The 24247-nt window shown below is 46.7% G+C and overlaps 1 protein-coding gene across 5 annotated transcripts in view; it reads left to right on the top strand.

The window, feature by feature from the left end:
• CXXC5 (CXXC finger protein 5) overlaps positions 1–24247 on the top strand; it is a 57081-nt gene that overhangs the window by 19611 nt on the left and 13223 nt on the right. The gene's annotated exons all lie outside the window — the stretch shown is intronic.

A 24247-nucleotide genomic window follows, 5' to 3' on the forward strand; every position in this document is an offset into this window, starting at 1 on the left:
AGGCAGGCAGGGCAGAAGCCCCTAGGAAACAATCCTCTGCAGTAGCTCAGGGTAGGGAAGCCCAGGTGATGACACACGTTGGAATCCCTTCCCTACCTCAGTGTGTGACCATCCCTAACCCCATCCCGGGTGGTTGGGTGAAGGTTTGCTGCTGTTAAAAGACTATACTTTGACCCAGTAAGATTTCCCCTGACTTAATTTCATGTCTTCCATCTGGGAGGCTGAGGAAGGACAGGATCCTTACTGTCTATCTTGGAACATCATGAAAGCTATGCTATGGGTGGACCTTAGCAAAGTAACTGGTAACACCCAGTCCTTAGTGAGTCCTTAGTGAGACTCTAATGCAATCACTCAGATGAACCCTAGGATATAGATGTATGATATGTAGCATAAACCTCTGTTGTCAATCAACGACAAGCATTTATTAAGTGCCTACCATGTACCAGGTCTGTGTTAGTCAGTGGTGATTTGTGAAGATGAAAAATGAAAAGATTTCTCTATGAGAAAAGGTAGAGGTGTAAACTTGTGGTCAAGTGAAATCTGACCCGATGGGTTAGAGACAATAGTGGTGATTCTTCATGTCTTAGAGCCTTAGCATGTCAGAGGTCTCTTAGTCCATATTGAGGTAGAATATTTTCCAGCAGCCATCCAGCTCCCTCATAAAACCTCCAGTGATCAGGGGCTTCTAGTGGTCCTAAGAAATCTGTTTCCTCTTCAAGTGCCCAGTTCTGCTTTGTCGAGATTCTAGGTCAGTGGACAGCAGACCAAGACAAAGTAAGAGCTAAGGAAGAATTTGGCACCGGCTACCTGGGGGGAGACTAGGACGACAAAAATCTCTCATAAGAGAGAAAGGAGGGGCAGCTAGGTGGCGAAGTAGATAAAGCACTGGCCCTGGATTCAGAAGGACCTGAGTTCAAATCCAGCCTCAGACACTTGACACTTACTAGCTGTGTGACCCTGGACAAGTCACTTAACCCCCATTGCCCCACCAGAGAGAGAGAGAGAGAGAGAGAGAGAGAGAGAGAGAGAAAGAAAAGAAACTCACCTGGCTTGGTAAGAGGGCGCTTGTCCCACTGTGGAGGGCTGGGGAGAGGATGGATTGAACCTCTGGAACCTCTCTTTCTTCCACCTGGAAATATTAGAAATACAAATAGAGTTGGGCTGGGAAGGTCTCTGGTCACAACCAGAATTGAGGGAAACAGGGAGTTCACCAGAAATGAGGAAAGAGTGCAAGGATCCCAGGACTGGTGGTAGTTATGAAGGGAGACAGGAAGCATTACCATGTGCATGTAGTGTGTCTACCTCTCTCAAGGACATCCTGTATGTTGATCAATTCACTTAGAAGCCCACCTAGTGGTAGGAGTCAGTGATAGGGCTCTTGCCAAGATCTCATTACCTTCTGCTTTAGGATTTTAGGGTCTGTACTGGGCTGAAGCCCAGTGTTCAGAAGCACCCTAGGCCTCAGAGCCTGGCTAAGGGGTAGTCATGACAAGGACTGCATCTGCTTCTCCTGATCTTTTAAAAAAATATATTTATTTTTGGTGAGGCAATTGGGGTTAAGTGACTTGCCCAGGGTCACACAGCTAGTAAGTGTTAAGTATCTGAGGTCGGATTTGAACTCAGCTCCTCCTGACTCCAGGGCCGGTTCTCTATCCACTGCACCACCTAGCTGCCCCTTTCTGGTCTTTTTTATATACCTCAGCTCTTGCAGTGATGGGAATTCTGGATGGAAGTTCACAGGTAATATAGCTTTATTATTGATTGAACAGTATCTATATGTAAATGATATTGTTATTCATTCATCCTAGAAATACTGAGAATCTACCATGTTCGTAGCTTAGTGCTGGGCATTATAGATGATAAGCTAATCTTTATCCTTTGGGAATTTGCCATCTCATATCAATTATTTATTCTGTTGTTTTATTTTTAATTAGACTTTTGAATGGCACAGGGAACTCCCAAAGAGGCAACACCTTCTGCCAATGCAGCTAGCCACTTTCTCTGCAATCTACAGATTAGAAAGTTACCTGGGGCACTTAGAGGTTAAATAACTTGTCCAGAGTCATCTTTATGAGTTTTTAAAACTCTTTCAATCCATAATTGCCTGTATTCCATCTCCATGCTTTTGTACTGGCTGTGCCTCAATGCCTGGAATGCCTGCCTTTGCTGTTTTAGAATCCATCTACTTCCAGCCAGACCCAGTTTAGGTCACACCTTAAAGAGGCAACTTCCTTAGGCTTAATATTTCCTCATGCCATCCTTCCCCCTTCCTCCCACTTTGTTACTTAGTATTTATTTTGGTAACAGTTATATTTTCTCAGTTATGTCCATTGTTTTGGGTTTTTTCCTTCTTTAGTAGAATGTAAACTCCTTGAAGACAGGGACTATTTCAGTGTGTGTGTGTGTGTGTGTGTGTGTGTGTGTTTCTCTATGCCTAGCACCTCACTCTGTGCCTGACAATGTTATTGAATCAAATTGGTTCTCTTAACACCCTCAAGGGGATTTTGAAATTTTAATAGTGGGGCAGCTGAGACAAAGAGATGAACTGACTTCCTCCTGACTAGAAGGATGATGATAAGGCCACTGCTTCAGTCTGATGGTCTGGGGGCAGCTAGGTGGCGCAGTGGATAGAGCACCTGCCCTGGAGTCAGGAGTACCTGAGTTCAAATCCGGCCTCAGACACTTAACACTTACTAGCTGTGTGACCCTGGGCAAGTCACTTAACCCCAATTGCCTCACTTAAAAAAAAAGGGGGGGGGGTCGGCTAGGTGGCACAGTGGATAAAGCACCGGCCCTGGATTCAGGAGTACATGAGTTCAATTTCGGCCTCAGACACTTAACAGTTACTAGCCCTGGGCAAGTCACTTAACCCCATTGCCCAAAAAAAACCAAACCAAAAAAAAAAAGAAGAAGAAGAAAGTCTGATGGTCTGGATTGGAGACTGGGAAGTTGAGATGTAGTGGGGTTCTTGGGCATCAGAGCTGTTCCTAAGACCTCTGGGGCCCAGACTTGGAGGCAGTTGCCGTGTCTCTACATGTGGGTAGAGGCGTCACTTTGGCCTTTCCCCCTGTTCCAGGGCCCCCTCTTTGCCAGGGAGCAGACCTATGTGTGCCTGAAACCCAACCCGGAGTTGCTTATTTGTTGCGCTGCCTACGTGCAGCATTAGTCGTCAAGTATATGAACTCCCTGGGGCTTTGGGGAACAAAGGACTTTGTCCAAAAGGGGCTGATTATCTAATGGTGGGAGGCCTGAAGGACTGGGGAGAAGTGCTAGATTGGTGTTGGTGTCGGGGTATGGGGAGGAAGGGAGAGTCCCACAGCTAGACTGAGCTGGTCACCAATGCCCCAGGGTTCCTCCTTTCTGAGACCTGGGAGGGAGAGTTAGGATGTGGTGTGATCATCCCAAACACCAGGGGCCAGGCTGGGAATGCATGTGCTCGTGATAGGTGGCTGTCAGATTGGGGAATTTGGGATAGTAGGAGGGAGGGGAGTGGGGAGTAGATGGGAATGTGTGGGGGTGTGGGGAGTCAGGGAATGTGAGAGCCTGTTGGACTGTGCTGAGAGATGGAGGGGGGATGAGCGAGTGAGAGAGAGAGAGAGAGAGAGAGAGAGAGAGAGAGAGAGAGAGAGAGAGAGAGGGAGGAGAGAGGAACAGAGAGGGAGAGAGCGCAGATACCTTTTTTGTTTGTTTTTTTAAGTGAGGCGATTGGGGTTAAGTGACTTGCCCAGGGTTACACAGCTAGTAAATGTTAAGTATCTGAGGCCGGATTTGAACTCAGGTCCTTCTGACTCCAGGGCTGGTGCTCTATCCACTGAGCCACTTAGCTGCCCCGCAGATACCTTTTAGGACACATTTTCAAAGTGAGTGTGAAAATTGGCTTGAGAGACTGTGGTTTAAAAATTCACTAAGGCCCTTCTCCTTTTTCTCTTCCCTCCTCTCAGTGCCACTGGCCTCCACCTGTACCTGGGTTCTATTCATCCATGTGTCGCCCCTCCTGCAGAGAAAGAACAGGCCCAGGTGGTTCCAGATGGGAACTGTCATGGGCCGAGGCCCACCCACTTGAGCTAGGAGTTCACGCTGGAGGAAGGAAATTATCCTATAAGATACCCTTTAAATTGCTGTTGCAATCCTTTATCCCTCTTTCCCAGATTCCTGCTGTTCTGAGGAAGGAGGGGGATGCTTAAGGAGCTTGTCTTTAACGAGGCCTCTCTTAGTGCTTTTCCTGGTTGCCTTGACCTATTTATATTCTGTCTTGGGTCACTGTGACCCTGGGCAAGTGTTTCATCCGTTGGTCCCCCAAGATGAAGTAAAATCAGTTAGACTGTCCCCTGGACAGTATGTCACACCTTTTACCAGGAGGTAGGTGGGGACTAACTTTGTTGTCCCTGCCACCAAAAGTATCCCCATCTTCTCTTCTTTCCTCTCCCCTATACTCCCCCACCATCCCCTCCCCAAATATTCCCAACAGCTGGCCTTGAAGTGCCTTTTGCACAAGTATCTGGTCCTTTAGAAGTCCCTTTGGATTCATCACCAAGATAACTTGAGTTATGGGAAACTGAGGCCTAGGGAGAGCAAGGGACTTAACATATGGGAGACTTGAGAAAGTATGGGAATAATTTAGTCCAGGAATGGTATAGGTGAGGAAAATACCATACTTAGAGTAAGGACCTGGATTCAAATACTGCCTCCTTTTACAGATTGCTGTATCAGAATAGGCTTCACTTTTCTCAGTTTCAGTTTCTCAATCTGTAAAATGGGAAGAATTTGGTACTACTCCCCTCACAGGGTGTGGAAAGTTCAACTTTTCTTTTTCTTTAATCAGTGATTTGGATAAAGTCACAGAAGTTATTCTTGTCAGATTTGCAGCTGACGTGCAGATGGGAGGGATAGTTAACACACTGGATGACAGTTAGCCTCCAGAAGTATCTTAACAGGCTAGAAATAGAAAGATGGGCTGAACTGAATTAGATGGAAGTTAATAGGGAAAAATGTAAGGCCCTAAACAGTTCAAAAAATCTATAAGCCAGAGGCAGTCTGGTTGGATATTTTGAAAAAGATCTGATGTTGAGTCGTTGTTGTTATTGTTTTATGGTGAACTAAAAGTGCAATCTGAGTCACAACAGCCCCAGCCCCAATTAGTTCTAACATTAGGTTGCATTAAAAGAGGCGTGGTATACTGAATGAGGTAGGTGACGTTATTGCTGTATTCAGGCCCCACATCTGGAGGACTGTGTTCTGTTCTGGGTGCCACATTTTAGGAAGGTTGTCGATGACCTGGAGTGTGTCCAGTGGATGGCCATCAGGATGACATCAGCAAGGAATCTGGAAAGTTTGGCCTGGAGAAGAAAAGACGTGGGGGTGGAGAGCTTGAGAGAGAGTGGGCTTGAAGTCCTTGGGAGGGCCCTCATGTGGAAGAAGGAGAATGAGGGAGAGCTTTTGTTTTGGCCCTCAAAGGCAGAACTTAAAACAGTGGGCAGGGATTTTCAGAGTAAGACAGTTTTAAGCTTGATGTAAGGAAAAGCTTCCTAATAAATGGAATAAACAGAAAAGTTAAATAATTGGCAGTAGGCTCCCCTTACTAGAGGTCTTTTTTCTTTTTCTTTTTTTCCATAAAAGTATTTTATTATTTTCCAGTAACATGTAAAGAAAGTTTTCAACATTTGTTTTCATAAGACTTCTAGTTCCAAATTTTTCTCACTCCCCCCTCCCCAAGACAGAAAGCAATCCGATATGGGTTATATATGTACAATTACATTAAATGTATTTTTGTATTAGTCATGTTGTGAAAGAAAAATCAGAACAAAAGGAAAAAAAAACAAAAACAAAAAACAACAAAAAAGTAGAAACAGTGGTTCAATCTGCATTCAGAATCCACAGTTCGTTTTTTCTGAACATGGAGAGATTTTCCATCACGAGTCCTTTGGAGTTGTCTTGGATCATTGTATTGCTGAGAAGAGTTAAGTCTATCACAGTTGGTCATTGAACAATGTTTTTGTTACTGTATACAATGTTCTCCTGGTTCTGCTAACTTCACTCAGCGTCAGTCCTCTTAAGTCTTTCCAGGTTTTTCTGAAATCTTCCTGCTCATCATTTCTTCTTCCTCTTCCTCTTCTTCTTCCTCTTCTTCTTCTTCTTCCTCTTCTTCCTCCTTCTCCTCTTCTTCTTCTTCTTGCAGGGCAATGAGAGTTAAGTGACTTGCCCAGGACCACATAGCTAGTACGTGTCAAATGTCTGAGGTCACATTTGAACTCAGGTCCTCTCGAATCCAGGGCCGGTGCTTTATCCACTGCGCCACCTAGCTGCCCCCCTGTTCATCATTTCTTATAGCACAATAGTATTCCATTACATTCATATACCACAAATTATTCAGCCATTTCCCAATTGATGGGCATTCCCTCAATTTCCAATTCTTTGCCACCACAAAGGGAGCTGCTATAAATATTTTTGTACATGTGGGTCCTTTTCCCTTTTTTATAATCTCTTTGGGATACAGACCTAGTAGTGGTATTACTGGGTCAAATGGTATACACAGTCCCATAGCCCTTTGGGCATGGTTCCAAATTGCTTTCCAGAATGGTTGGATCAGTTCACAATTCCACCCACGATGCATTAGTGTTCCAGTTTTTCCACAGCTTCTCCAACATTTATTATTTTCTTTTTTTTTTGTCATATTATTCAATCTGATAGGTGTCAGCTGGTACCTCAGAGTTGCTTTAATTTGCATTTCTCTAATCAATACTGATTTAGAGCATTTTTTCATATGGCAATAGATACCTTTGATTTCTTCATCTTAAAACTGCCTGTTCATATCCTTTGACTATTTCTCCTAATGAGTTTTTTGTTTTGTTTTGTTTTGGGTTTTTTTTTGATGAAGCAATTGGAGTTAAGTGACTTGCCCAAAGTCACACAGCTAGTAAGTGTCAAGTGTCTGAGGCCAAATTTGAACTCAGGTCCTCCTGACTCCAGGGCCAGTGCTCTATCCACTGTGCCACCTAGCTGCCCCTTGACTATTTCTCAGTTGTGGAATGACTTACATTCTTATAAATTTGATTTAGTTTCCTATATATTTTAGAAATGAGGCCTTTATCAGAAGCACTAGCTGCTACTAGAGGTCTTTAAGCAGAGGCTGGGTGACCACTAGACAACTAGGGGGGCATGTTGGATAGAATTCGGGGGTCTGGAGTCTGAAGACCTGAGTTCAAATCTAACCCTTAGATGCTGTGTGACCCTGGGCCAAGTCACTTAGCAATTGCCTGCCTCAGTTTCCTCAACTGTAAAATGAAAAGTTATGATAGCACCTCTCTCCCAGAGCTATTGTGAGGATAAAATGAGGTAATACATGTAAAGAAATTAGCATGTAGTAAGAGCTTAATAAATGCTTCTTCCCTTCCCCACTGGTCAGATATATAGTTGAGAAGATTCTTGGTCAGGACTAGATGATTTCTTAAGGTCCTGTCCAATTCATAGATTTAAAGATTCTCTGAAACTGATGAAAACAGCATATCCATGGGTGAGTTATTGTTACCGCCACCTTGTAGATACTTAATTATAATAACCACAGCAGCTAGCATTTGCGTAGAGCTTTAAGGTTTCCAAAGCTCTCTTACAAGTTTTGTCTGCGTCTTCAAGAGAGGACAGACCCCTTGGGCAGCCCCATCCTTTGCCACGTGCTGCTTGCTGGCTCCTTGGGATTATTCAGGTACAGGTTGTTTTTCTAGGTTCCTGTTTCTGCTCTCCTGGTCTCTAACCTTCAGATCACTCCATCTAAGGCTGCCTGGTGGGCGCCTCTCCTTCCTCTCCCTCTCTCTTTCTCTCCATGCTTGTGTGCGAGCTAATTAATCTCAGCCCTTTGGGAAATTAGAACGCCATGGCGGCCGCGTAAACAGTGTACCACCTCGCCAGACTGAGGTGACCCTGCCAATGGGTTTGAGGGGCTGGAGTACAATTGAGAGAAGGGGGTTTCAACTGCTGCTGGCCTTCTCCTGTAGCCACCTCTTTTTTTCTTTTCACTGAGCCTTTCAAAATGTATTCAGGGATTTAATCCCTCCTTTCCCCACCTAGAATTCCTGCCTTGTCTACCTAATCCTGGTTCACCTCCACCCTGCCCAGGGAAGCCAGCTAGCCCTGTTTGGGAAGAATCCAGTGTCGTTGGTCCAGCCCCTAATTAAGGGGTGGGAAGATGATGGTGTCAATCTTGGTCCTGTTCTCTGCCCATCACTGCCTCATGATGCAGATAGATTATGGAGTTTTGCTCTGGGAATTAATTGGAAAAAGTTAATTAATTGAAGACTCTAGGTGCTGCTTGACCCCCATGCTTAGCCTGTCCTACTGATGGTTGTTGAAGTTAATTTGCCTATAGCAAATATCCCTTGTCTGAAATCTCCATTCCTACAATGAACTGGACCTGGGCTTTCCATCTCTCTGCCTCAATCATTCAGATATTTCTGGTTCCGGGCCAGGGTATGTGTGTGGGAGAGTGGAGATGTGGGCTTGGATTTGAATCTCACCTGTATCACAGACCTTGTGTCTAAGAAAGTCACTTCCTTTCTCTGGATCGGTTGCCTCAGTTGTCAAATGAGGTAATCAAGCTAGATGATCTTCAGGTTTCTTCAAGTTCTGATTTTTTTTTAAAGACTTCAAGAACCATTTTTAGGGATTGTCTTGATCTTCTGTCTTTTCCTGGCTACCCCCTATAAAAACTATGTTCTCCCTTAGTTACATTGCCCCCCTTTGCCCCCACTTATAGGACCCAGTGTCTGCCGGGGGGGGGGGGGCGGGGTGTGTCTCTCTACCATCCCTGAAATCCTTTCCTGTCCTCTCAGTATCCTGGGCTGAGGTTCACACTAAGAACCTGAGGCAGGAAGACAAGCTGATTTTGTTGTCATGGGCAACAGAGTGAGCATGGCTACTGGCCGCAGGGTGGCAGACCCCACTACCTGTCCTCTCCACAGCAGTAAGAAGGGCCCTCAGCAAAGAGCAGCAAAATCTAGGGTCTCCTCAAGGAGGCCTTTGGGACTGAATCTGGTAGCTATGGTTAAATTTGAATATATTATGGACAGAGAATCATATTGAGATGAATAATTGGGGCAGCTAGGTGGCACAGTAGATAGAGCACTGGCCCTAGATTCAGGAGGACCTGAGTTCAAATCCAGCCTCAGACACTTGACACTTACTAGCTGTGTGACCCTGGGCAAGGTCACTGAACCCCGATTAAAAAAAAAGAGAGAGAGATGAATAATTCCCCGAAGAGGGGGTAGTACTGCGTAAAAAGGTGGTTCCCCAAGGGGCTTGGAGAGATATTCTTAAGTTACTTTCTTAGCTCACACCTCGGGCTTTCCCCAGCTTTTGTCTCTGCCCCAAAAGCCAGCTTTCTTCCTGCCTGTCATTCAGTCATACTCCACCCCACCCCAAACATACAACATCTTTTAACCGGTTCCTCACTTCCTATACCCAGAACTGAGAAGCAAATCCTATAAAAGGCATCCTGCTGAGAGAACTTCCAGGCCCCTCAGGAAGGAAGGGATGGAATATGAGATGAGGCAGCTGGGGGTGGCACAGTGGATAGAGTACTAGACATAAAACCAGATCTAGGAATCAGGGTATAGCCTCAGACACTTATTGGCTTTGCAAGCTTGGGCAAGTTACCACAGCCTGCCTCTGTTTCCTCATCTGTAAAATTAAGATAACAATAGGCACCTACCTCCAGGGTTGTTGTGAGGATAAAATGAGATATCTATCTATCCATTTATTTATTTATTTTGCTGAGGCAGTGAGGGTTAAGTGACTTGCCCAGGGTCATCAAATAGTAAGTGTCAAGTGTCTGAGGTCACATTTGAACTCAGGTCCTCCTGAATCCAGGGCCAGTTCTTTATCCACTATGTCACCTGGATGCCCCCAAAATGAGATATTTACAAAGTGCTTTGCAGACCTTAAAAGTGTTATATAAATTCTAGGTATTATTTATTAACATCATACTGGTTGTATATCACAGCCAGCACCAGAACAAGGTATATCCAGCACTCTTTGAGATGATACCTTTCCCATACCTCAATGATCTGCTGATAAGTCCTATGCTATTTACTACTATTCTAGGGTTGCAAGGCATCTTAGAGGTTGGATAGGTCAATCCTTCTATTTTTCAAATAAATTGAGGCCCATAGAGATCAAGTAGATCATCCAAGGTCACAGAGGTTAGGATTCAGACCCAAGTGTTTAATGCCAAGCCCTAAGTTCTTCCAGTGCTCATACTTTCTCTCCACCTGCTGTTGGATGACAGGGTGAGGGCCAGATCTGGGAGGTAGGTTTCTGAACTTTGGGGGAGCCCCATCTGTCAAGGTACTTGGTAAACAGTCTTTCCATAGCGAGTATGGGGTGGAGTATTCCTGACTGGCTCTCAGGGAAGCCATTTAGGGGTTGGGGAGTTGAATGTTCTGGGGCCAGTTGGGAAGAGTCTAGAGCAAGGTGACTATCTTGGCAACAGGCTGGACTCTTGGACTATTGGTTATTCATCTTCTTTTCCCCTGTCTTCCTCAGCTCCCTCTCCCTTATCTCTGGTCCCTTTCTCTCCCAATCCAGAGCCCTCTTCAGGAAGACTGCTCAGTTCTCCCACTTGATCATTGCCCAAGCATCCTTGTAAAGTTTGAGGTAGGAGGCTTCAATACCAAGAGTGGGGCCAAGGATGTGTGGTGCTGCTCTGAGTGGAGGACACCTGGGCAGTGAGTGCCAAGAACTACTTCCTTGACCTCAGATCTCTTTGGGGCTTGAGAAGCTATGTGTCCCCCAGTCATAAGAGGTCAGACAGCCTGCCCAGACATTTCTAGTACCCAGCCTGGCTTTGTGAGCCTCCGTGTTCCAGGGAATGCTGTGTTGTCCTAGTATGTTATGAGAAGAGCCAAGTCAGAGGTCTACTTGTGGGCCACTTGATCTTCATTCTCCAAGTATTGACTTGGAATCCTAGTTGTCCTGTTTATCATTTAAATTCAACTAAACAAAACTTTTATTAGATACCCTACTGTGTACCAAGTGCTGAGGATACAAATATGGGAAAAGGAAATCATTTATTGTTCTCAAGGGAACTTAGATTCTCTCAAGAGAAAACATGGAGTCCCACAAAGGAAATACAAAGTATTTTGGCAATTAATTCAGGCGGGGGGGGGGGGGGGGGGGGGGGGGGGACGTTCACAAAGGGTGTCACATAGCAGAGGGTTTAGTCCAGCCTGATCTGTTCCGTTTTGGCCAATAGCTAAGGCCACTGCAAAAAATATTTGGAGGGGCTTGTTATACCAAAATTGTCGTCAACAAAGAGACCAATAGTGTTTAAGCCTGTCCCTCCTGCAGGTCAGGAAGCCCTCCTGGTATCTCAAAGAATTGTAGCTCTCACTATTTGGTATCATATGTTAAGGGTTTCATAGCACTGCCTCAAAGATACCCTGCGTGTGTGGATAATCCAAATATTGTTCCCTCCATTAGACATTTAAGGAAACTGAGACTCAGCAAGTTTAAATTACTTGCCCAAGGTGACTCCATAAATATTAAGCTGCAACTTGGACCCAGGTTTCCTGACACCCAGTCTGGTCTGCTTTCTATGACACACTTGCCAGGTAACAACATGGATGACCTTCCCAGAGTCTTCTTCCCTTTCTAGTTTTTAGTGACTTTAGGGAGTGGCACCTAGGCTACTTCCTGTCTCTGCAGATAGATACCCCAGCATGAGGGAGCCATAGTTGTTATTGTGTGTCCTGGAGGGACATAAGTGGTTCTTTTTTTTTTTTTCAGTGCAATGAGGGTTAAGTGACTTACCCAGGGTCACATAGCTAGTAAGTGTCAAGTGTCTGAGGCCGGATTTGAACCTAGGTCCTCCTGAATCCAAGGCCGGTGCTTTATCCACTGCACTACCTAGCTGCCCCTATAAGTGTTAATGGAATAATCCATTTGTCTCCTTAACTCTTCAGAATGGTCCTATATTAGTGCAGTATTGTTGAGAACATAATTAAAAACCCACTGGCCAGGGATTCAGAAAACCTGGATTCAGATTCTGCTGCAGCCTTGCTTTGTGGCCTCAGGGCAATAACATGTATTTCATTTCCCCCATCTGTTAAATGGGGATAAAATTCCATCTTCCGGCTGCTACCTTGTAGGGTTGTTGTAATGATCGATTCAGTCAATACATTTTCCTTTTAAAGAAATTGAAGTTTTCATTGATGTCTTTTGTTTTTCCATTACTTTTGTTTTCAGTTATATCACTCCATTCTCTCCTCCCCATCAAGCCATCCCTTATACTACAGAATGAAAAAAAAGGGGGGAAAACCCAACCAGTTCAACATATCAACTGAGTCTTAAAATATAGGCAATTTTCCATATATGTTCAAAGAGGGAAGAGAAGTTCAGTCAATCCTTGCTGACGGCCTTCAGGCTCTGTGCTGGACAATGATCAAGTGTCCTCAAGGCACTTACATTTATAGTCCACGCAAATGACTATAATTCAAGAAAGAATGTGATAAGTGCTTAAGAGAGGGTATGACCAAAGATAAAAAGGAAGAAAGCAAGGGATCTGTTCAGAGAGCAGCAAGTTGTCTGATTTGGCGGCAATATATCATTTGCAGAGGGAACTAGCAAGAGATAAGGGTTGAGAAATGTAGGTTAGGGGAAGAGCATGGAGATCTTTCAAATACCAGACTGAGAAGTAGTGATAGGGAGCCACAGAAGATTTTTGAGCTGAGGAATGACAAAGTCAGATCTCTGACCATTAATCTTGTAGCCTGTGTGGGAGAGATTCTAGGTAAGGAGATTTGAGGGGTAGGAAAAACAACAAATGAACCAACATAAATTAAAGAGGTGATCGTGGAAACAGAAAAGGAAAGGGCTGAACTAAAAATGTAGGGGTTGGATTCCAAAGATTTAGCACATGATGGATGTGAGGGGAAGGGAGTCATAGGCCTGTAATAACCTTGACCTGGATGACTAGAGGGATGATGAGGGTTGTCAGGGGAAAGGAGGAAGGTTAGGAGAAGGACTTGGTTTGGGGTTGGGGGTAGGAATATGAGAGTTGGGCTTTGAATAGGATGAGGATAGTGGATATTAAACCCTTTGGAAAAGAGCTCTCCAGTGGTGGAGGTTGTGGTGTTCTTTGAAAATCAGGGAGCAGAGAGGTGGGCAGCAACTTTTCCAGGTCATAGCAGCTATTGGTGATGAAGGCAATTATCAGAGCTCTGAGGGCTCAGGGATGCTCAGTGTTTTCATTCCCCCGGGGCCCTTGGGGACTCGGAGATCTGGATTGTTTAGGTAATGACCTCATCCTCTTGAACATTGCATCATCCGTTCCAAGAGGTCTGCGTGACCACTCTTGACCCTTGGGCATATCACCACCCTCTCTCTGAGCCTCAGTTTCCTCATTTATTAATTGTGGACCTTAGAGAAACGATCCTCAGATTCCCCCTTCCATCATGGCAAGCCTGTGAGGGGTCAGCAGAGTGAAGATTATTCTTACCAATCTATGGCTGGAATGGAGATCTGGTTGCAGGAAGTGAATTACCCAAGATCACACAGTCAGTCAGTAGCAAAGCTGGGACTGAAGTTTAGGTCACTTAACGATCATACTCTCTTCCATGGTGTCCAGGGTTGGGGCTTCAGCTAGAATGATTCCCTCCCTCTTAACCTTCTGGAAAATTCTCATGCCTCATCATCCCTCTTCTTTCCCTTGTCTGATAGCTAGGTTTCAGTAGCAAACACCCCTGCATCTTCTCTCTTTTCTAGGGTCACTCTCTCAGGCTTCTGCCTCTCTGGCACCTCTCCCTGAGGAAACCTAACCCAAGCTCCCTTCCCTCCACCCACCGAACCAAAATAGCCTTTGCCTGTCAGTGCCTGGGGCCCCTCTTCTTTGAGACCCTGGGCACCTGATGTTTCATTTCATCTGCCAAGGAGGCCAGAAGAGGGGGAAGAGAAAAAAAGGAGAAATTGGAGTATGCTAAAGCTGGAAGGGACCTCAGAAGTCATCTATTCCAAGTCCTTCCAGAAGGGTGGTAAGGGAAAGAGAAGGGGAGGCCATTTTATTTTATTTTTTTAAATTTATTTTATTTACGGGGGCAATGAGGGTTTAAGAGACTTGCCCAGGGTCACATAGCTAGTGTCAAGTGTCTGAGGTTGGATTTGAACTCAGGTCCTCCTGAATCCAGGGCAGGTGCTTTAACCACTGCGCCACCTAGCTGCCCCCAAAGGGCCATTTGTAGAAAGAGACGGTGCCTCTCCAGACTTGGTTGGACATTATCTCCAGCTATGTGCCGTGAAAGAAGTCCCCAGGGCAGCATGAGTGTATGTTGGAGAGAGAAGTGAGTGGTCACCTCTGATCTTAGAAGCCAGACTAATTTGGGGCAGAGAGGAGAGGGTCAGGATAGAGGTGGGAAAGGAAGCCAGGTGGGTGGATGGGGATGTGATGCAGGAGCATTGGAAGGTGGGGTATGCCAGACTGTGAAGGGGGGAGTGTTGCTGCTAGAGGTGAAGAGTTGTTGGCTGAGCTGGGAAGGAAGGAAGCGGTTTGTGACTGGCCTGCTCTATATTGTACCCACCAAGGAAAATCAATATAGCCTCAGGAAAGACCTCTAGTCTGGATTTGGCTTGGCCTGAGAAGCGCACCTCTGATCTCAGCCTCTTTTGGCCAATTTGTCTGGTCCCTGAAACAAAAGTAAGGGGTCCTCTATACCTTGTTCAACCATTTAAAAAATTAATAATATGTTCTTTAAAAAGAGCATTGCAGGGACAGCTAGGTGACACAATGGATAAAACACTGGTCCTGGATTCAGGAGGACCTGAGTTCAAATCAAGCCTCAGACACTTGACACTTAAATAGCTGTGTGACCCTGGGCAAGTCACTTAACCCTCATTGCCCCCCTCCCCCAAAAGAGCATTGCTATCACTTTTGCAGTCACTTACTTCTCACACTTTTGTAGATCTTCTCAGGACCAAGTAGTTCCTTTAAAAAAATTGAATTATTTTAAATAATCTTTTAATTACATGATTAAATTCTATAAATACACAATGACAACCCCTAATAAAACCTTCCCTTTTAACAAAGAAGACAAAACAAGCCAACCCTGCCTGACAGTGTATGCCTCATTACATACTTGGAGTCTACCACCTTTCTGCTGAGAGGATGGAAGCATATACTTCTCCAACAGCTAAGCTTTCTGGGAAGTTAAAAAGGAACAGACTTCATTGGTCAGAGTTTTGCCATCTTTCAAAGTTATTTTCTTTTACATTGGCATTTCTGTCATTGTTCTGCTGTTTCTTTCTCTCTCTCTTTTTTCTTTGGTGGGGCAAGTGGGGTTAAGTGACTTGCCCAGGGTCACACAGCTAGTAAGTATCAAGTGTCTGAGGCCAGATTTGAACTCGGGTCCTCCTGAATCCAGGGCTGGTGCTTTATCCACTGCACTACCTAGCTTCCCCCTGCTGTTTCTCATAGGAATTCTGAAATGGTGATTTGAAAAGATGTACTTGGACCAGGGGTTAACTTCATGCTTTTCTCAGACCCTGGAGAGCTCATCTGATGCCTGCATTTAGGGTAACCCCTCCCCTAGCCGGGGTAAGGGCCCTCTTATACTTCTGTAGTACTCCTGAGAACCAAGTTGCTTCTTTAAAAAACCCAATAATAATAATTATTATTATTATTTAATTTTGAATCCTCTTAATAAAGCAACTAATTTCTATGAAAATACAATTATTATAAAATAATCAGTTTGGGATTATTATTTAATAATTATTTTATTGTTATCTTTGTTTTTATATTGCCTACATTTCCTCCTTTATCCTTTCTAGATCCCTGAAAGCTGTCTCATAAAACAAAGAATACAGGTGATTTCTTATGGTCCCTTTCAACGCTGAACACTCTCAGTAAGATATTAGAATTGAAAGGGATCTTCAGTATCATCTAGAGCAGGCCAGTTGTACTTTTTTTTTTTTTTTTTTTTTTTTTTTTTAGGCAACGGGGGTTAAGTGACTTGCCCACAGTCACACAGCTAGTAAATGTCAAGTGTCTGAGGCCGGATTTGAACTCAGGTACTCCTGAGTCCAGGACCGGTGCTTTAACCACTGCGCCATCTAGCTGCCCCCCTAGGCCAGTTGTACTTAATGAAGAAATTGCAGCCCAGTGAGGGGAAATAATATGTCAGGTAGTAAATATGTCAGAGCAGGGATTTGAGCCCAGGTCAGTATGTGACTCAGAGAAGGGATTGTGTCTCTATTGGCCTGAACTCCTATCTTTTGGTTCCAAAACCCTTCTATTGACCACGACACCGGAGTCCCTCAAAGATGCTGTGAAACTGACCTGTACTCTCTCTACCAGTAGGAAGGTCTTTCTAATATTATTGTCTTGACGACTCTTGTGACTCTGGGCCCAGGCAGGAGCAGGACTCTATAATTCTGGTTCCTTGAGTGAAGATCCCACTCGTTCTTCTTAGATGGAAGCTGAAATTTGGGGGAGAACTCCCTTTGATGTATATCCTAATTGCTTTGCTTTTTAAGAGTAGGAGAACTCCACCCTTGTTTCTCAGTGATCCAGGGCTGTGGTATTAGGAATGGCTTGGTACCCAAGGAAAATGTGTCTTCTAATGGAAGAATGAAGTTTTTTGGTGGGTCTGGGTAGTGAAATGTCCATCTCTATACCCCTTCATGTTTATCTTTATCGTTATCTGCCCTCTTTCTCCCCACCACTCCCAGTCTTCTCTTCCCGAACCAGCCTTCCCCAGATTTTCACTGGCTTTTACCTCAAATGCATCATTAGCCAACTGCTCACTGCTTAACCATAAACAACTTTGGGTCATGGTCTCTGTGAGTGCCTGGGGTATAGCGGGAGGGAGTGGAAGGCAATGGGGCAAAGCTCCTTCCAAATTCCCTTCTGTCCCCATCTTTCGGACCTTGGGGACCATGAATCATTTATGAGGAAAAATGAAGCCAATTAGGAACAAACTTTGAACACGGCTAATTGAGGTGCCCGGTGGCACCACAGGAATTAAAGGAGCCAGTGTTCTGGTACAGAATTTCCGCTGGCCTCAGGAAATGGCCAGAGAGATGAGATGCTCTAGGCTCTTCCTCCCCATCATGTTGTCTCTTTCTCCTCTTCCAGTGTGCTCTCATGTCCCTTAGCAGAGGTAGCGCCTGCCTTTTGCAGCTTCTCCCCCCTCCCCTCACCCCGACCCCAGAAACCCCAGGCCCTGCTGCGGACATTTGTGAGAGGCGGTTCCCCTGGTTGTTTTTGTAAGAGCTCGAGGCGCAGGCTCCCAAGTCCCGATGAAATCCCAAGCTGGCTAATTAGGCTCTACTCCCTACCCCAACAGCCCCCCCACCCCCTTCTGCCTGCACTGCTTTTTCCTCCAGGCCTGAAGTGTTGGCATGCTGTTCCCGGACACCATTCTGGGAGAGAGCCGCAGCCTTGCTGTGCCCCAGAGCTGGTTGCAGTTCTGGGGGCGGGGAGCCATTTCCAGCTGGGACTGGATTAATCTGGGGGTGGTGGGGGAGTTAACATATCCAAGAAAATTGTTCCATTGCTGAGGATTTTGGAGACTCGTGGTAGGGTCTTCCACCCCATGCCATTCTTCCTAGTACCCTAAGCCATGCTGTCGTGGGGCACAACCCTTGGGCGTGCCCTTGGAGCCCAGTGGTGATTTGGGGTGGGTGCTTCTATGTTGTGTGTTTTGGAAACGGTGCCAGGGGAGGGACTGACTACCGATGAGAACACGATGCAGGATTGGAGGGAGGAAAGGGTCAGAGTGATTTCATCAAGAGAGGTGAAGTCATTTTCAAACCATTGTGGGGGGTTGCTGTGAATTTGTTGATCATAGGGGGAAGATTTCTGGAGAAGGAAAGAGCAGACTAGCACCTAAGTGGTTGGCAGAGAGAAAATTGGGTTATAAATGCCTTCTGTTTCCTTTAGCCAGAGCAACAGGGCTGGAGGGCCCAGGGGCAGGCCAATGGAGAGGGGGTTTTGTCTGGGATGGAGGTCTTGAAAGGGACTTGAACCCCTGATAATCAGAGAGACCCAGCCTGCCCTGCTTCTGGTCAGTTTGATTTTTCGAAAGTTGAGATCTGGGGATGTCATTCTTGTTTTCACAAATGAAATATTCTGGCTGTTTTTTTTTTCCCTAATTATGTTAGCAGGTGGGATTTTTCTTTTGGGGGGAGAGGTTCTGATGTGGTGTCCCTTCCCGCCTCTTCCTGTGAGCTCACACTCCTTTCTCTCCCTCTAATGATTTTTTAATTATGTAGTCAATGTGCTGAATCACTGATCTTCCTCTGGGCACCTCCAGCCCGGCACCATCTCCCTACCCATCCTTGTTCCTACTCAGGTCTACCACCCACCCCATACCTGATTCCTCCCTCCCCCCAAACCCATGATGCTAGGCCGGGTTCCTTCCCTTCTTTCCTTTCTGACTGACTGTACCTGACTGCACAAGGGTACATTTGAAAGGTTTTCAGCTTGACCAGGATGCTGGTTGATGGTGGATGGGCACTATAGTGTGGAATGGTGGGGTTAGGTTAAGGAAGGGAGATCTTGGAGGAGACAATATGGTCTTCTGGAGGAATGGTATATGCACACCTTCTGGTAGGGCTTGCGGCGGCCGGGGCGGGGGGGGGGGGCGGGGAAGGGGGCACTTCCTTTGCTTCACCCACTGCCCTCTGCTGCCCCGTCACTGGCACCGACTGGCAGAGCTGATTCTCATTCTCACTGTGCCAGCTGCAGCACTCCCAGCCTCCCTCCCACCTCGGCGGGGTAGAAGATTCAGCTGGTCTTGCCCGACTGCAGGGCTGGGGGCCTGGCCAAATGCAGAGGCTGTCCGTCTTTCCATCTGTTCCCAGCTCATTTTAGGGACAGAGTTCTCCCAGACTAGAACAAGGTCTAGCTTCCCCAGCCCTTCACACCTACACATCCACATAGTGGATCACACATGGACTGGTGGTCCCAGCTACATGTATACACAGGTACACTCAGCCACACTCAGCCACAGTCATGCACATAGGCACAAGAACCTTAATAGTATATCCAGACATACAGGCACTTAGACATACATAAACAATCACACATGCAGATGATGTCACCCATGGGCACATGTATACAGTTGCACACACATGAACCCAAACACAAGTTGCCCAGCTAGTCATTCAGGTCCACAAATGAAAACATCTCATGGTGCCATAGCCTTGTTAGAACCGGAAAGAACCACAGAAATGGTCTAGTCCAGCAACTCATTTAATAGATGAGAAAACAGAGGCCCATCCTAAACACTTATTCTCTCTCTCTCTCTCTCTCTCTCTCTCTCTCTCTCTCTCTCTCTCTCTCTCTCTCCTCTGTCTCTCTCTCTCTCTCTCTCTCTCTCTCTCTCTCTCTCTCTCTCTCTCTCTCTCTCTCCCCTCTCCTCTGTCTCTCTCTGTCTTTCTCTCTCCTCTCTCTCTGTCTCTCCTGGCATCCTACTCCCAGACAATAATAGAGGGCTCCCCAGTGAGTTGTTGTGGGGAAGAGGACAGGGAAATGTTGAGTTGACCTCAGTCTTCTTGCCTATGGAAAATTGACCTCTCTTCCCCATCAGAGAGCCCTGGGGTCCATAGATGAGGTGGGATCCTCTGCTTGGGCTGAATGTAAGGGGGACAGTTCTTTTGGTTGGAGAAGCCCAGAGGAGCACTGTAAACTCTTTTCTCTGATCCTGCTCTCTCCCTCTCCTCCTCTGGGCCCCCTCCCATCTGTGGCCATGTCTGCCTCCACGGCCAGGTTAGGCTTTGGCTGGGGGTGGGGGACAAGGAGGGAAATCTGGGGCGATTCCCAGGCTGCCAGTCCCTAGTTGTGCAGTAGTCTTGCTTTGGGCTGGTGGGAGGATAGGGGAGGAAAGAGGGCAGCAGTTTTCTCCGGCTTCTCTCCAGGGCATCGGCGCCATGGCATCTGTCAAGGTCAGATAGCGAAGGCCGGAAAGAACCGGCTCTCGACTCGAGCCTCCCTGTGCTGGGCGGGCAAGCTGGCCTCGCGGCCCCTCTTGGCTCATTATTTTTGTGCTCCCGAGGCCAGAGCGACACCTCCTCCCTCCCTCCCTCCTTCCACCAGGCCTGTAGTCTGGGGGCTTTTGTTTTCTCGTTATTTCTCTAGCTCCAGCCACAGAGGCCCTAGCCCGCAGATGTGGCAGTGGATTAAACCTGCCAGGGAGAGCAACAATTATCATCGTTGGCTGTTGTGGGTGGTGGGCAAGGGATAAATCTACTTGCCAAGGGGAAGTACGTTCTCTTCCTAGGTAGGTAGGCTATGGCCCTATTCCCCATCACTGCCAAGTAGGGGGTGGGAGCAGGTGGCCAAAAGACCACCTGGCCATCAGGGTTTGCACACAGTCTTGCCTTTCAGCTGCCAAGACTTTGGGGCCCATTTTATGGGAGGGGAAAATGATGCCAGGGGAGAGGTGGGCATAGCTAGCTCAGGTGACCCTTTTGTCCTAGAAATAAATCACAGCTTACCCTGACTGGCCCCTCTCCTTCATAGATATAACCTTATTTAAAAGAAGCAAGAAGTCCTTGACTAGATGGGAAAACAGGAATGGGGATGGCCATCCAAACCCCCAGCTCCCCGGTACTTGTGCCCAGGTCTCCCCATCCAGTGGACTCTTGCCAGCCTACCTCATGTCTGGGAGACACAGCCTGCTTCCTGCAAGAGAGGGCCTTCCCGCACTCAGTCCCTTCCCTATTTCCCCCTCTTCCCCTACTCCTAAAGGAAACATTTCACATTTGCGAAATTTCACTTATAGGCAGGGCACTCATATCTTAAGTCATCTACCATAAAGCTTTGTGCCACTCCAACCTAGCATGTCAAGGAACCACAAACCTCTATACCCAAGGACATTCTACACAGATACACACACCTTTTTTTCCCTACTTAAACACACACACACACACACACACACACACACACACACACACATCCACATCCACAACAGTGCTGTGGGTTGCTGGCGCTGTTAGGCCCTGCCATGTACAATAAATCCCTCTTAGTTTGTGGATTATTGACCCGATAGAGCATGGCTGCCCTGTCAGGCCCCCGGGCAGGGTACGTCCAACTCACCCGCCAGCATCGTGTGTGTGTGTGTGTGTGTGTGTGTGTGTGTGTGTGTGTGTGTGTGTGTGTGTGTGTGTGTGTACACCCTGTATGAGCCCCTTGTGTTTCTGAGCAAAAATTTCCAGAGGCTCTTTTCCCTGCCAACCGTGTGCTCTGCTGCTGATAGGGAAATCTGAGTCTCACGGCAACTTTCCCCCCTGATTCCCTTTGCCGTACCCTCTGACTGCAGCCTGCCTTAGGGACCCACAGCCAAAAATCTACCCCCTCCTCTTTCCTATTTCTAAAGTCCCATATGTTAAATTCTGGAAGGGAGCTGCTACCAATGGCCAACATGGAGGGGTACCCAGCTCTCTCTTTGTCTCTCTGTCTCTGTCTTCCCACCTATGTTCACTCAACTAGTGTTTGGGGCCAGAAACCTGGCAATAAATCCAGAGGATACCGATGCCTGTTTCAGTCAGCCCCGGCTGGAATCCCTCAGAAAGTCTTTCCTAGCCACCTCCCCATCTCCAACAGCCTTCATCTTCCTTTTCCATATAGCCAGGCTGGCTGGAGCTTCCTAGGCCAAGGTCTCTGCCTTTTTTTTCTTGCCCTTTCTCCCCGGCACCCCCATCCTTGCTCTGGGAGCCCCTTCCAACAATGGCTGGGGAAATCTCCTAGGCTGGAATGTGGCTCTCATCCCCTTTACCCTGTGACCCAGCTTGCTCTGATGGGGCAGGGGGTGGGTGGTGGTGGTTCCTGGACAAGGAAGGGGGTAGGAGCAGCTGGAGACCTTGTGTGGTAGCTGAGGCTGATGTTTCCCCACTTCTCACTCTTCCCCCCCCCCCAGGAAACTCAAAACCCAAGAACCCAGGGCTGTGGCAAAGCAATGCAGCCCTTGTACAATGAGAGCTTGTGTGGAGCCTGCTGGGGTAGCCTGGGGGATGCTGGGGGAGGAGAACAAGTGGTGTTTCCCTGCTGTTTGACTTCCTGCAGAGACATCCAGCCACTGCCTCCTCCTCTTCCTCCTCCCGGAGCTTGCTATCCCAGCCACTCATCCACATTCCCCCCACTTTCTGGAGGAAGGACCAAGGAGAAGTTAGATCTGGGGGTTCAGTTGTGGCTCTGCTATTATTGATAGTGTGACCTTGAACAAGTCACTTTCTTCTGTGGCCCTCAGGTGCTTGGTGTGTAAAATGAAGGGGTCAGATTCTCAGTTTTTTAAGGTTTCTTTCAGCCCTTAACTGCTACAAGTCACTGAGATCAGAGAATCAGCATTCTAGAGTTGGAGAGACATCAGAGACATCAGAGGTCATGTAGTCCAAATCCCTCATTTTTCAGATAAGGAAATCAGGGCTGGTATTGATTAAGTAACATATCCAAGGTCACACAAATAGTATCAAATAGGATTTGAATCTAGGCCTTTCAACTCCAGAGTTGGTACTCTTCCTTTATATTCTGAAGGCAGAGTGACATTTGGGGGCGGGGCGGGGCAGTGGGGGTTAAATGACTTGCCCTGGGTCACACAGCTAGTAAGTATCAAGTGTCTGAGGCTGGATTTTGAACTCAGGTCCTCCTGAATACAGGGCCAGTGCTTTATCCACTTTGCCACCTAGGTGTCCCCAGAGGGGCACTTTTTCATCAGTATATCCCCTGCTGGCCTTTACAACCCTACCACTTTACACCCATCTGCCCCTTAGTGAGAGAGGTATGGCTCGTTAAGGCACTGAGGATCTTAGAGAAGGATCCCTTCTCCACCCCCACTCCTGCCCCATCCATGGAGTTGTGCATGGAGGGCTGGCCCAAGGAGTCAAGGAAAGTGTTTGAATCCTACCTTAGAGACAAATGTGTAGCCCTGAGCAAGTCACTTAACCTGTCTCCACCTCAATTTTTTAATCTATAAAATAAGTTGCCCAGTAACACATACCACACAGGGTTGTCATGAGGATTAAATAGACGAATATGTATAAAATGCTTCGTGAACCTTAAAGAGCTATAGAGATGCTAATTCTTATCTCAACAGTGACCCTGGATCTTGGTAGAGAGTTGGGTTCTGGGGAAAAAATTTTAAGACAGCTGGACAGTGTTGTTGGAAGTACAGTAGATTGGGAGTGAGATGATATGGCTTCTGTTCTTGGCTGTGCCCAACTGACTTGATGAAGTCAACTTCTGTGGACTTCAGTTTTTTCATTTATAAAATGGGGGAAATGACCTTGCTGCTCCACCTGCCTCACAGTGGGGGCTTGTGAAGACCCAGTGAAAGGTTTGTGTGTGTGTTTGTGTGTGTGTGTTCACTTTTTCTGTGGGACCTTTCTCTTAGTGGGACTAGAGGCTAAGGAAATCGGGGAGTGATGGGACATGACCTTGGCCCTCAAGATTTTGGACTGGCAGCAAAAAGGGGTCGTGGGAGAGATATTTCAGGGTCGGAGAAATGATATGGGCAAATGCATAGGGAATTGGGGGGGGCTGTTTAGTAAACTAGGGGCATTGTGAATAGAGTCATCTGCTTTGAGCAAGGCTAATTTCAGTAGGGAAGAGATGAGACACCAATCTAGGAAGGTAAGCTGGGACCATGTTATTGAGGTCTTTGAGAGTTAGCTTAGAATTTGTTCTTGATTTGGTAGATACTGGGGAGCCTTTTATGGTTCTTAGTTGGGGGATATTATGTAATCAGAGCTGTGCAGTAAGAGGATTAGTCAGATTGTGGTATATGGGATGGATTAAAGGAGGTGTGTATGCTAGGAATAGGGGTGGAGAATGAGAAGAGGAGTCTAGAAAGGCATTTCCAACCACTTTACCCGTGACATCAGTACCAGCATTATGACATCGTTGGCGTAGCGTTCCAAACACCAGGACAGTGCTCTATTCACACAGGGCCGATGTTGTCCCCTTCCTCTGCTCCCCAAAGCCCTGTAGTACAGAATCCCCGGGTAGGAGCCCTGTCCACAGCCCTCCCTGGAACACTGGGAATTGACTGCCAAGGTAAACCCCCAATCCTTGCACCCCTTGGGGCTTGGAGGTAACTCCAGGGATTCTCTTGAGGGTCTGACCTTTTTTTTTTTGAAGGTGACTCCCACACAGAAGGGTAGTGGTGGCAGACAGAGAGTACTTAGAAGGAAAGAAAGGAACATTGGAAACCACTTCTCTATTCTGTGCCCTGGTGCTGAGCAAATTAATTTCTGTTTATTGTTTATTGGG

Source organism: Dromiciops gliroides, chromosome 2 (genome assembly GCF_019393635.1).
Source record: "Dromiciops gliroides isolate mDroGli1 chromosome 2, mDroGli1.pri, whole genome shotgun sequence".
NCBI classification, from domain to species: Eukaryota; Metazoa; Chordata; class Mammalia; order Microbiotheria; family Microbiotheriidae; genus Dromiciops; species Dromiciops gliroides.